Source organism: Triturus cristatus, chromosome 11 (assembly GCF_964204655.1).
Source record: "Triturus cristatus chromosome 11, aTriCri1.1, whole genome shotgun sequence".
NCBI classification, from domain to species: domain Eukaryota; kingdom Metazoa; phylum Chordata; class Amphibia; order Caudata; family Salamandridae; genus Triturus; species Triturus cristatus.
Genome location: NC_140594.1, coordinates 216,587,782 through 216,600,354, shown reverse-complemented (window position 1 = coordinate 216,600,354; position 12,573 = coordinate 216,587,782).

The following is a 12,573-nucleotide window of genomic DNA, read 5'->3' as shown; positions in this document are numbered from 1 at the left end:
GTGCCTTTTGTAGGTTTGGTGTAAATCTGTTCAGTAGATTCTGAGAAAATAGCCTTTAAATCAATATATATATCTGAGCCCGCTTACGGTACGCTTACCGTACGCTTACCGTACGCTTACCGTAAGCTTACGGTGGCGTGCGCGAGCGCGATTCTGATTGGCTCTTAGATCTTAGTAAACATTCGAATCGGCCGAAACCAGGAAGCGGCGTCCGCCATTTTGTCTCTCGCACTGAGTGTTGTTTATCAAACATGATGGCCAAAAACATGTTACGGGGCTGTTTTGACAACTCCCTCCCACATAGTCATGTTGAGGGAGTCCCCAAACATCCCCCAAGAGCAAAAACGGTTTTATTTTTTTTTCGGCAATTTCGCGGGGTACGCTTACCGTACGCTTACCGTACGCTTACCGTAAGCTTACCGTACGCTTACGGTAAAAAAATAAAAATAAAAAAAACACTATCCACACTTACCCCACCCCCTGTGCTTTTGGTGGCCGCAGGCCACCAAATGTGCAGGGCTTATTAATAGAGAAAAAAAACGTAATTTTGGCAACATGAAATTATAAAATCGAAATAAAAAAAACACTATCCACATTGACCTCACCCCCTGTGCTTTTGGTGGCCGAAGGCCACCAAATGTACAGGGCTTATTAAAGTTGATAAAAACCGTGCACGGAACGAACTGCGTTAAGTGGGCGCGCACGCCACAAATGGCGTAAAGTAACTTAGCATTTAAAAAACCGTACAAATTCACTGAAAAAACCATAGGTTTCACACACGTTATAGTTAGGAAATAGCATTTAAAAAACCTTGCTAATTCACTGAAAAAACCATAGGTTTCACACATGTTATAGTTAGCTGGACATTTTACTGATAAAAAACCAATGAAATTCCCCCGTTATAGTTACTGTAGGCAACTATAACTCACGCGACCGTAATCCTCTGCTGATGACATATGTGTCTTTATGAAAAAAAAATATTTGTAATATATGTATAGCTAAAATTTAATGGAAGAAGATATGGGCAAATAAGTGTCTAAATACAGTATTAGCATCAGCAGAGGATTGCGGTCGCGTGAGTTATAGTTGCCTACAGTAACTATAACGGGGGAATTTCATTGGTTTTTTATCAGTAAAATGTCCAGCTAACTATAACATGTGTGAAACCTATGGTTTTTTCAGTGAATATATATATATATATATATATATATATATATATATATATATATATATATATATATTGTAGAAAATCCCTTAGCAAGTCAACAAAGGAAACTCTCGCACTCCAAGGCTTGTTTTCAAACAGAATTTTCAGCCATTAAAATTCTGTTTGAAAACGAGCCTTGGAGTGCGAGAGTTTCCTTTGTTGACTTGCTAAGGGATTTTCTACAAAATATTACCAGGACCCGAAACCCGGGATCTCGCACCGACCCCGAAAGGAGTGGAGCTGACGAAATCGGGGGACTTCTTCTCGCACCGACCCTGGAAGGAGTGGAGCTGACGAAATCGGGGGACTTCTTCAATAAATAGATATATATTCTATTCCAATCCTGGCGGCGGCGAACAGTCAGGCACAGACTCCGTGAAATAGTGGCACAAAGGTATTTTTATCAAACAAAAGCTAGACGCGTATATGTTTTGCCAATGGCTTTGGCTCAGTATTCTGAATCTCTGAGAACCTTTCACAAAAAATCTGTCATTTGAGATGCCATCAGTTATGTCATCTGACCATGACCATGTCATGAGTGAAGTAATATGTGACGTCATCAGCAGTGCATTGCGGGGGCGCGAGTTATAGTTAGCTCAACTAACCATAATGGCGGCATTTCTCTGGTATTGTACGAGTGAAATGTCCAACTAACTATAACCTCCCTGAAACCTATGGTTTTTTCAGTGAATATATATAATATATATGCCGCCAGGATCATTGTATTGTTCGGTAAGGCGTCCTAACGGAACTGATTTGAATATTATTGTTTTCTTTAGTAATGTCTGCCGCAGCGTTACGGAATCGAGAAACAGCCGCTGAGGAGATGTTTTATACACGTGCATAAAAAATGTAGATGGTCTCAAAGCCGTGGAATATTTTTTAGCAAACAGGCCTCTCAAATTTGCACGGCACAATGTTATGTTGTTGGATATGCTGGCATTTTGTTTGGAAAATAACCTATTCATGTTCAAGAATCAAATGTTTCAACAGATACAGGGTGTGGCCATGGGGGCCAGCTTTTCCCCCAGCTATGCCTGTTTATTTATGGGGTGGTGGGAAGAGCTGGTCCTCATGAGGAAACATGAAATTGTCTTTAAGAAAAATGTAGTTTCGTGGCTTAGATTTATTGATGATTTGTTTGTTATTTGGAGTGGATCGGAAAATGAGGCACATGAATTTGTGGCATCTTTAAACAGCAATGATGTGAATTTGCAATTTACCTCGAATGTCAGCAAGACAAATATAACTTTTTTGGATGTACAAATTAACATAGTAAATAATAATATGACAACTTCCCTATATCGTAAGGATACGGCAGGGAACACTATGTTGCATGCATCCAGCGCACACCCTCCGCATTTAATACAAAGCATCCCATATGGGGAAATGCTGCGCATTCGTAGGGTTTGTAGCGATGATCATGACTTGCATGAGAAACAGTTAGAAAGTAAAAAACGATTCCTGGAAAGGGGGTAAAGGAGTGTATCTATTGACAATGCCATTGTTAAATCCAGGAAATGATCCAGACAAGATTTACTTAAGGTAGAGAGCGAATCACAGATAGCGAGCAGAAGCAAAGGGAAGACGGACCAGGAACCAACTAGATTGATACTAACCTATTCCAGGCAGGAACAACAGCTGCGAACCATCATTAGAAGAAATTGGCCTATAGTCCGGGATGATCCAGTAATTGGAGCAATGCTCCCTAAGCATCCGGCTATAACTTACAGAAAATCATTTTCTATGGCCAATGCTTTGGTTCGGAAAAATCCTGAAGAACAACAGCAGACAGGATGGTTAGTTGCTAGGAATGGTTTCTTCAAATGCTCTAGCTGCAAAGCATGCCAGTATGGCATAAATAAAACCTCATATAATACGGCGTTCAGTAGCAAAGCCTCCGATATAAAACAACATTTGACATGTCGGACGGAATTTGCAATCTATGTCTTGCAATGTAGCTGTAACCTTTCATATATAGGCAGCACTAAGTTATCTGTCCACAAACGCATTCTGCAACACACAAGGGCGATCGTCAACAATGACCCAAGTTACCCGGTAGCAAGGCACTTTAAATTGCACCATGGCAGTAATCTTAAACATTTGAAATATTTTGTCATTGATGCCATCCCTCCACTAAAGAGAGGAGGTGATCGGGAACATAAACTAAGGCGCCTTGAAACTAAATATATTTTAGAAATGGATACAAAGCAGCCGGGTGGTCTTAATACTAGTGAGGATTTGCACACCTATTTAGATTGAGAAGGACATCATCGACATCTTCTATAATGAGCATGCCAAAAACGAATACATATATTTTATACCCAGAATCTGTGTTTGAACATTTGCTGAGTCAGGGAACCTTTTATCCTCTGTGTATTTTCGTCCTTTTATGCTGTTTTTTAATATATATTGTAAATTTGGAAAGATTTTATGGAGTAATTTTAGTAATTGAATTGTATTTATTAACATTTTATGTATTTAATATTTATATACATATTTATATTAATTTTAAAGTACAATAGTGGGAATCAATTACTCTAAAATACATCCATAAACTCCTTTTTTGCAACCCTGTCTATACACTGGTGCGTCAAATTCCCTTTATCGCCTCCTAAAAATGAAAGATGCATATGATATATAATCAGCATACAATGAGGTAAGGGGAATTTGACAATATTGTAGTAAATAAAGCACGAGCACTTTTAAAAAAATCGGAAAAATTAAGGAAAAATATAGCTGTTTGTAACAAGGGGATTATTTTAGATTTTATTAATTTTCTCACATAATAAGTGGTCCATTCTAGACAACTAATATTACGCTATGCCAGCCCTTCATTGCATTCAAGCAAATTATTATGAGAAAAAAGCAATAAACGATTTAACATTATAATGGGACTGGCACATGTTTCACAATACATAATTCAGGAAACCAGCATTTATGCAAATTATTAAATTCTGATTGTGTTTTTGTAAATAATGTGTTGCTAACTCAGTCTTATTTGTATTTATATATTTATATTGTATGATTGTTAGCCACATGATTTGTTTGAGCATTTACGCGTAAATAATGTCTTCTATGTCTATGAATTATTTGATTGGACACTGTCACTTTAAATGGATTGAGCACACGAAGTAATGCTGTCATGTGATCAAGGCAGGGAGCTGTCGAAACGCGTCATGGCGACTTACTAAGGAAATAAAATAAGAAAACCAGCACTTATCTTGGGTACACTCTCGTTTGTTGGTGTTGAGAAACTTGATGAGACGAGACTGTTTCATATATATATATATATATATACTGAAAAACCAGAGGTTACAGGGACGTTATAGTTAGGAAATGGAATTAAAAAGTGTAGAGATTCCATAAAAAAACAAAGGTTACAGAGGCGTTCCAGCTAGGCTCAGGTTTTACTCGTACTGATTACATCACTGATAACATCTCAAATGACATCACTGATGACATCATCCAGTGACAGTGAGTGCTTTTAAAAAGTGTATGAGTGTTAAATATATATACCAAGGTGTATTGGTGAATCAGTGAGTGTATGAGTGCCTGTATGTCAGTGGGTGCATGACTGACTGTATAAGAGAATGATTAGGTGTCTCAGTGAATGTATGGGTGAGTGGCTAGGTTGTGTGAATATTTGTATCAGCCTGTCAGTTGGATTCTGAGTGGCTGTATAGGTAAGTGAGTGAGTATGTAAGTATCTGTATGGGGGATTGATTGGTTGTCTGAGTACCTTTATGGGTGTCTGAGTGTCTGTGTGGGTGGATGAGGGTATGTGACTGCCTGTATGGATGAGTAAGTAGGTGAGTTAGATGCTGTATAGGTTAGTGAGTGTGTGTGAGACTGCTGTATGGGTGAGTGAGTGTGTGTATAGCTGTGTGGGTGAGTGGATATGTCAGTGGTATATGGGTGACTAACTGGGTATGTGAAAGGCAGTATAGATGAGTGATAGGGTAAATGATTGACTGTATGGGTGAGTGAACGAATGTGAGAGTGGCTGTATGGGTAAGTGTGCATTTGTGTCAGTTTCAGTATAGGTGAGTGAGTACGTGTTAGTATCTGTATGAGTAAGTGGGTGTGTGAATAACTGTATGGGTGAGTAAGTGACTGTGTGATTGACTGTATGGGTAAGTTAGTAGGTGTGTGAGTAGTTCTATGGGTGATAGACTCAGTGATTTTGTGGCTGTATGGGTGTATGAGTGGATATGTCAGTGGCTGTATCAATGAGTGAGTGGGTAGGTGTAAGAGTGGCTGTATGGGTGAGTGAGTGGATGTATATGTAGATCTATGAATCAGTGAGTGGGTGTGTAAGTACTGGTATAGGTGTATGAATGGGTTTCCGAATGGTTTTGTGGGAGCGGGTGTATGAAAGGTTCTATGGGGTTGTGGGTGAGTGCCTTAGTCATTTGGTGGATGATGTCAGTGATATCATAAGTGATGTCATGTGAGATGTTATCATTGATGCCACTGACCATGTCATGAGTGATGTAATATGTGAGGTCATAAGCAGTGCATTGCAGGGAAGTGGGTTATAGTTAGCTATAACTACTTATTGTCACTGGTTTTGTATGAGTGAAACCTGAGCTTAACTATAATGTCCCTGTAACCTTTGCTTTTTCAGTTAATTACTACGTTTAAAAAAAAATTCCATTTCCTAATTATACTGTCCCTGTAACCTTTGGATTTTTCTGTGAATTTCTAAGGTTTTTAAAGGCTAATTCCTAACTATAACACCCCTGTAGCCTTTGGTTTTTTTCAGTGAATTTCAACAACTCCTCCTGTGACCTTAAGTAAGGCCCACACAGCTGGATTGCTGAGAGATCATCGGAGGCCACGCACCCTATCTGCACCACTCTGCAAATGCACCTCCTGGTGCACTGGTGACTGGGGGATGAAGTCCACTTGGCTCCAGAAGATCCTTGGGGGCCAACTACTGCTCTTGTTACCTCCAGTAAGTCCCACACAGTGCGATTGCTGAGAGGTCTTTGGAAGCTATTCCCCCTTTTCCCATGAGTCCGCAAATGTGCTTCCTCGTGCACTTCTGGTTGGGGGATGAAGTCCAGTTTACTCCTGAGGGTCCTTGGGGGCAAACCACCCCTCCTGTTGCTTCCAGTAAGTCCCACACAGCTGGATTGCTAAGAGGTTTGGTTGGGGGAAGAAGTCCACGTTAGTCCTGAGGCCTTCAGGAGTAAAGTGGAAATCATTCCCCAACCAGTATTGCACCAGGAGGCACATTTGAGTGGTGGAGAAAGGGGGCGTGGCCTCCAAAGACCTCTGCAGCTAAGGGGATTTCCACCCCCACCAGAAGTGCACTAGGAGGCGAGTTTGCAGAGTGGTAGGGAAAGAGGGTGAGGCCTCCGACAACATGGCTGTTTTAAAATGGATTTTATTTTTTAGGACGGGGGCTACATGGCCCCCTTTCCCTGTTCTGTTTTGGGCCCCAGGGACCCCATATCCCAGGGTCAGCTCTTTTGTCAATTGAGAGGTGTGCTATGCGGGCCCCCTCCCAGGCCGGTTTCGGCCCCGGGGAGCACATCTCCTGTAGCCCGACCTTTTTTTAAAAAAAAAATCATAAATAATTATGTGGGGACCCACCTCTAGTCTGGGTGCCCTGATGCCACCCAGGGCACACAGACACTTTGTTGGGGACATCAGGGGGAGCCTGAAGGCCCCCACTATCACTGCCAGCTCCCCACATCCTGCGGGATCGGGCATTGCTTTTGGACGGAGGGAGCTGCTGAACATGCAGCTCCCTCTGTCCAAAAGCAATTCTGCTCTGCTTCTAGTAAGAGAGAGCATTTCTAATGCTCTCGCTTACTAGAAACGGAACAGAGTTTGCTATGGATTGGCTGGAGCGGTAATGCTACCGCCAAGCCATAGTAAACTGCAATGTCCCAGGGATGGGTACCCAGAGACATTGCAGGAGCTGGCCCTGGGGGGTGGCGATCCCCAGTGACATGTATGGCTCCAGGAGGGGGGCCATGTGGCTCACCTCTATTTGACTACACATCCCTGGGGAGGTGGTGATCCTGGGGGCTGCGGAGCCCTGTGGCCCCCTTATTTAGAGTTTCCCCAGAGAGGGGGCATCCCTGAGACTGCGAGGGTGCCCCATGGGCACTCACACTAATATCACTGTAGGCCCAGGGAGGTGGCAGTCCCCGGGGCTGTGAGAGGAAATGCAGCCCTCGCATTAATGTTTTAATTTGCCCCCAGGTGGTGGTGGTCCCCAGGGATGCTAGGGGACTGTGTGGCCCCCTCCGCATTAATGTTTCAATTTGACCCCGGGAGGTGGCAGTCCCAAGGCTGTGGAGTTGTCAAATAGGCAACTCCCACATTAATTATTTCAATAAGTCCCGGGGCATAATAAGCCCCAGAAGGGGGGGGCTCTTGTGCCCCCCTCCTTTAATCATACTATGCCCATAAGACCTGGCCGACCCAGGGGCCAATTAATAACAAAGCACGGGAGCCCACGCTTCATTTAAAAAGAAGTCATTTGGCGGGATTTGTGGATCCAGCGTGACTCCCGATGCTGAAAATTAAAAATATATATTTTTGGCCTTGAAGGGTTTCTGTGGGACCCCCCCCCCCCCCCAAAAGGCTGAGGGGCTCAGGGTATTTCTACCCTGCCCCCTTTTCTTTTTTTTACCTGTTTTTCTGTGACTTAGTTCAACAGGGACGTGGCCTCCGAAGTCCTCATACCAATCGTGCTCTGTGGAACTTACTGGAGTTAACAGGGGGGGTAGTTTACTCCAAGGACCCTCAGCATTCAAGGGGACTTCGTCTCCCAACCAGCAATGCACCAGGAGGCACGTTTTCAGAGTGACATTGAAAGGGACGGGTCCTTCAAAGACCTCTCAGCAATCCCACTGCGTGGAACTTACTGGAGGTAACGAGAGGGCTTGTTGGCCTCCAAATACCCTGTGGACCTAAGGGGACTTCATCCCCCAACCAGCAGTGTGCCAGGAGGAGCATTTACAGAGTGGTGGAGAATGGGGGTGTGGCCCCTGAAGTCCTCTCAGCAATCAGGCTGTGTGGGACTAACTAGAGGTAGTAGGAGGGCCCTCAAGAACCCTTAGCATCTAAGGGGATTTCATCCCCCAACCAGCAGTGTGCCAGGAGACACGTTTGCAGAGTACTGAAGAAAGGGGGCATGACCTCCGACAACCTCTCAGCAATCCCACTGTGTGGGACTTACTGTAGGTAACAGGAAGGCTTGTTGGCCCCCAAGGACCCTGTGGACCTAAGGGGACATCATCCCCTAATCCAGTGTGCCAGGAGGTGCATTTGGAGAGTGGTGCATGAAAGGGGGCGCGGCCTCCGGCGACTTGCGTTCAGCCTTTCTTTAAATGTTTTTTTATTTACTCTGGAAGTGGGCCCATGTGGCCCCCCTTCTCTGGGCCAATTTCGCCCGAGTGACCCCATCCCCAGGGGGCCGGCCATGTACAGATGGGGAGGGGGCCTGCGCGGTGCCCTCCCTATGCCGAATTGTGCCCCTGGGACCCCATCCCCGGGGCCAGGCCATTGAAAGTGGGTGCCTCCAGGTCATCCACTCTCCACTGGGTCAGCAGGGGGTGCCTGAAGGCCACCACGGTTCTTGCCGTCTCCCCGTCTCATGCGAGACTGGCATTGCTTTGGCTCAGAGGGGGCTGCCAACATGCAGCTCCCTCTGTGTCAAAGCAATTCTGTTCCGCTTTGAGCAGTAGGAGCAAAATGCTCTTGTTTGCTCAAAGCGGAGCACAGTTTGTTATAGTTTGGCAGGTGTGGTAAGTCTCCCACCAAGCCATAGCAAACAGCTATGTCCCGGGGAAGGCACCCTGGGAGATAGCAGGAGCCGGCCCTGCTGGGTGGTGGTCAATGGGGCCATCTAGGGCTCCGAGAGGGGGGCTGCACATCCCCTTTCATTCTTCAATTTTGCACCGGGGATTACATTTTAGAAAAGCCCCGGGGAGGTGGCGGTCCCTGGGGCTGAGAGGCTGGGGGGTCAAAGTGGCCCCCCATTGTTAAATAAATAAGTCACAGGGAGGTGGTGGTCTTCAGGGCAGCAGGCGAAGCCATACGGGCCTCCCCCACATTTTTTGTTCACGAAGCCCCAGGGGTGTGGTGGTCCCCAGGGCATCAATGAGCCACAGGAGGCGTGGCACATGCGCCACCCCTCCTTTATTACAATGCCCCCGGGACCAATTAGAAATGAAGCGCGGATCCCACCAGATTGTTTTTTTCAAATGCTTTTTTTGGCCATGCAAGGTACCTGTGGGACCACCCCCAAGACGCCTAGGGCCCGATTCACAGAACTAACTTAAGACAAAATCCTAAACTTACTACCATTTTGGTATTCACAGAAGGCACTTACTCATTTTGGTATTCACAGAAGGCACTTACTCATTTCGGTATTCACAGAAGTTAGGAGTCCTAACTTTAGGACTCCTAAATGCCTTCTGTGAATACCGAAAGTCTTAAAATTAGGATTTTTCTCAATTTAGTAGTCCTAAGTTTAGACTTAGGACTACTAAATTGAGAAAAATCCTAAGTTTAAGATTTTCGGTATTCACAGAAGGCATTTAGGAGTCCTAAAGTTAGGAGTACTAACTATACTACTACTAAACTGAGAAAAATCCTAATTTTAAGACTTTCGGTAGTCACAGAAGGCATTTAGGAGTCCTAAAGTTAGGAGTCCTAAACTTAGGACTACTAAATTGAGAAAAATCCTAATTTTAATAATTTCGGTATTCACAGAAGGCATTTAGGAGTCCTAAAGTTAGGAGTCCTAACTATACTACTACTAAACTGCGAAAAATCCTAATTTTAAGACTTTCGGTATTCACAGAAGGCATTTAGGAGTCCTAAAGTTAGGACTCCTAACTTCTGTGAATACCGAAATGAGTAAGTGCCTTCTGTGAATACCAAAATGAGTAAGTGCCTTCTGTGAATACCAAAATGGTAGTAAGTTTAGGATTTTGTCTTAAGTTAGTTCTGTGAATCGGGCCCCTAGGGTATAAGGGTATTTCTACCCTGCACACCTTTTTTTTACATTTGTTGTGGGGCTTTGCTTCAAGCCGAGGCCCAAGATGACTGCCCACACTTCCTAGTTGAAGTGTGGGCAGCCAATCAAATTTCGGTAGGATTTTCGGCTCCCTGATATCTATATTTTTAAACTTATATATCTCTGAAACTACTGAACGGATTTACACCAAATTACAAAAAGCACGCTTACTGGACCAACATCTAACTTTCTGCCAAATCTGGTGTAATTACGTTCAGCTGTTCGGGTTGTAGTCGTGTTCAAAAAATGAAAAATCCCCATAGAAATAACATGGGGAAAGTGTGTTTTGGGGCTCCTCTTTTTTCTCAGCACCCGCTTAACGGATCACATCAAACTTTCAACACGTTGTTGCTCCACCCACCTAAAGGAGTGAGAAAAATTTCCCACTGGTATGCCTACCAAGTAAAGACATGTGGGAAAACTTTGAAAATATTGAAGTGTAAATGAAGGAAGCATGCATCTGAGGACACCCGGTCCCTCACACAACTCCAAGACCACTAAGCACACTGATAAAAAAATGGGTATTGCAAGCTAAAGACCGTTCCTCTAAAAAAACAATTACAATTTATCCAGAAACTATCCTATTGAGCTATTCATCATTCACAAAGAAACATTCAACTTCCTCTCAGCAGCTTGATGAGCCCAGGCACTAAACCTTATCCAGTTGTATTTCAGACAAAATCATCGCAGTCAGAAGAAGATCGACTCCTACCGCTACACCGATGATAGGTTCACTCCCAGAAACATTTTCTATAAATAGTAATTTTGATCTTCCTGCAAAAAACTGTATTAAAAAAGCTATTATCAAGAAAAGGCAAACTCAAAACTCCAATAATCCCATCCCTCAATGCATGATCAAGAAACACCTATGTCCCTTCAAATATCTTTGACTAATTTGTATTGTTGTCTTTTTCCAGCATGGTGCTGTACCAGACACTTTCAAAATCGGCCATGTCTGAACTCTACTAAAGAAGACAAATGTCAACACCAGCCAAAAGACAACTTCAGACCAATCACATGTCTCCCATGCCTAGCAAGATGACTTGAAAATGTCATGGCGCTTCAATTTAATGAGCATATCAATAACAACCAACTACAAGGGTGTTTTCAATTCTGCTTTGGAGCTGTACACAGCACTAAAACATTGATAATGCCCTCCAACTCATTGATTAATAAAAAACATGCCTACTGGTGTTACAAACCTCAGCATTTTCTATGATTGATCATGACCTATTTCTCACCCTGCAATCAGAACATATGAGTTTTGAAGCCGTTGTTCTTAATTGGTTCAGTAATTATCTCACCCACCTATAACAGCAAGTAAAAATTAACAACTCAACATCAAATTTCATCCCTCACTTTTTGTTTTGCCTCAATACCCCTCATCGGAAACCATTCTTTTAACCTTTACATTGAACCACAAGGCTACCTCCTATTGAAAAGAGGGGTCTCCCTTCAACAACATAAAAATTACACCAGCTACACCTAACAATGGATTGCATGCATAACTTTGAGCCTTAAGACCTGTATAGCAGAAATGCACACCTGCATGAGAAATATACAACTAAGGGTCAACTCCCAGAAAACAGAATTCGTCATTCTGTTTAAAAAACAAAACTGTTAACTACATTGCAAGTGGATGGGGATTGCACCCACAATCATTCCTTTACCAATATCCCTAGGAATGATTGTAGAATCCAAATAAAATATTGATTCTCACATAAAAACAGCAGCAAATCTGTTAACTTTGACAAGATGGTGTTTAGCAGGCACCTACTAACAGCGGATTCTAGCGCTGTAGAAAGGGTAAACATCGGACGCCATCGCTGGTAACGCGAGGCCACGCCCATATCCTCTTTCCATAAATGTGCATCCCACGTAAGCGCAGCGGAAGAGCGCAGCGGGAGCGCCGTTTGCGCGCCGAAGGCGCGCCTAAGGCAAGCCCGTCTGCGCCCGTCCGCGGCCGGACGGGGTGCGGGGCTTCGGACCCTGTCACCTTCAAGTCCCAAGAGAGGCGGTATGATAGACAGGTATTGCTGGATCTATGCCCTAATACTGCACTCCCCTGCAAACATTCTATGGAGGCTATATCGCTACATGGTTGCAACATATGTCCCTTCACTCCTGATAATAATTGCCTCACCACTTCTAACACGAAAGGGCTGCTAAAAGCGGCATTATTGAATTGCAGATCCCTTAGGAAGCATTGTAATCAAATCTATCATCTCCTTGAGGATGAAGAACTCAATATCTTGTTTCTCACTGAGACCTGGTTAGATGAGCATTCTGACCCTGTCATAATTGAGGCCTTGCCACC